Genomic DNA, 2,037 nt, shown 5'->3' on the forward strand with positions numbered 1-2,037 from the left:
AGTTTGTTTTAATTTCTTCCTCACCCCCTTCATCCTCTTTATTGTTTTCGTTCTTTCTTTCTTTGATTACAATTCTGCTCACTAACCAACTAACTGTTTGATAATTTGCATCACTCACATTAACAATTACTCTAACAAGAATAGTTTCTTCATTTTATCTCTTGCTGTGCAATCTGGCTGTTGTATGACAGGGAGAAGAGAAGGAGTTTCAACATCCTTTGATTCAGAACCTGAAAGAACCCTTTGGAAACTAAGAAGGGAAGCAAGAGGAAAAAGGATTATTGGTGCTGAGGAAGAAGAGGAAGAGTATTTTGAACCCAACATGGAAGAGAATTTGGAGAACAATCATGAAGAAGAAGCCCATAATCATGCCAGAGAAGGCCATGCAAACTTTGCTGGGCAAGAAAGGAGAGTTTTAGAATCCTATATCAATCCTAATCCAGAAAACTGTGGAAGCAGCATTCAGAAGCCCACCATACATGCCAACAATTTCGAACTAAAACCCCAGCTCATCACTCTTGTTTAGAATAATTGCTCATTTAGAGGAGGTGCTCAAGAAGATCCCAATCAACATTTAACCACCTTCCTGAGGATTTGTGACACTGTGAAGTCCAATGGAGTCCATCCAGATGTCTATAGGTTGCTCTTATTCCCTTTTTCACTCAGGGACAAGGCATCCAAATGGCTTGAATCTTTCTTAAAAGAAGAGCTTAACTAATTGGGAAAAAGTGGTGAACAAGTTTTTGGCAAGATTTTACCCTCCTCGAAGGATCAATAGGCTGAGAGCTGAGGTGTAAACTTTTAGACAACAAGATGGTGAGACACTTTATGAAGCATGGGAGAGATTCAAAGACCTAACAAGAAGATGCCCACCAGAGATATTTAACGAGTGGGTTCAACTTCACATCTTCTATGAAGGTCTTTCATATGAGTCAAAGAAGGCTGTGGATCATTCATCAGGAGGCTCTCTAAACAAGAAGAAAACCATTGAAGAAGCCATAGATGTCATTGAAACAATTGCTAAAAATGACTACATGGAGTTGAACTACATGGATGCATTGTTAGCTCAAAACGAAATGATCACCAAGAAGGTGGAGGAGAACCAAGTTGCAGCAGCCATCACCTCATCATCAGCTCAGAAGGAGTAAATATAGGAGAAGAAGGTGATTGAGAGCAAGCCAACTATGTTGGAAACTCACTTAGACAAGTCCATGATCCATACTCCAAAACTTATAACTCTAAATGGAGAAATCACCCCAACTTTGGATGCGGAAACCAACAAAACCAAGGGCAAAATCAGAGACGCCACAACCTCAACTCCAACAACAATGCAACTCATTAAAACACCTCACAGAGATACTACCAATATCCATCTAACCAACCTTCTCAACCACCTAATCTCAACCCACCATCATTAACAGAAGATAGGCTCTCAAAGATTGAGGCTCTACTTGAAAACTTATGCAGAGAAGTCCAAGACAACAAAGTGTTTAAGGAAGAAGTGCGAGCCAATATCAAGAACCAAGGAGAAAACATCAAGAGATTGGAGTCCCAAGTAGGGTATCTATCTCAACAAATTCCCAAACCCACTGATGGATTCCCTAGTGATACAGAGAAGAATCCAAGAGGAGAAACAAAGAAAGTAAGATGGGAAGAATGCAAAATGATAACCACAAATGATGAGGGGGGTATGAATGGAGTAGAACACCTCAAAAATAATCAAAAGAAAAGCCAGGAGGAAAGAAGCTATACACCCCAACCCACATCCAAGGAAGAGCTGAAGAAGAAAGAGGTATTGAACCCATATGTTTGCATCTCTTGATGTAAATATACCATTCATTAAAGCCCTCCAGCAAATGCCTTTCTACATCAAGTACATAAAGGAGCTACTAGCTAAAAAAAGTCCATTGAAGGGTGGACAAACAATAAAGATGAACAGGGATTGCAGTGCTCTCATTCAACCAGGGCCACCCACAAAGAAGGAGGATCCAGGGAGTTTCAACATTCCTTGTGCCATAGGAGAAACAATGATTGACA

The 2,037-nt window shown here is 40.2% G+C and overlaps 1 non-coding gene across 1 annotated transcript; it reads right to left on the reverse strand.

Annotated features, from left to right (window-relative positions):
* Positions 1-776: 776 nt before the first annotated feature.
* LOC130978392 (small nucleolar RNA R71) lies at positions 777-881 on the reverse strand. Its single transcript, XR_009086038.1, has one exon. It is a non-coding gene; the product is annotated as a small nucleolar RNA R71 (small nucleolar RNA).
* Positions 882-2,037: the final 1,156 nt, after the last annotated feature.

This window comes from Arachis stenosperma, chromosome 4 (assembly GCF_014773155.1).
Source record: "Arachis stenosperma cultivar V10309 chromosome 4, arast.V10309.gnm1.PFL2, whole genome shotgun sequence".
Lineage (NCBI taxonomy): Eukaryota > Viridiplantae > Streptophyta > Magnoliopsida > Fabales > Fabaceae > Arachis > Arachis stenosperma.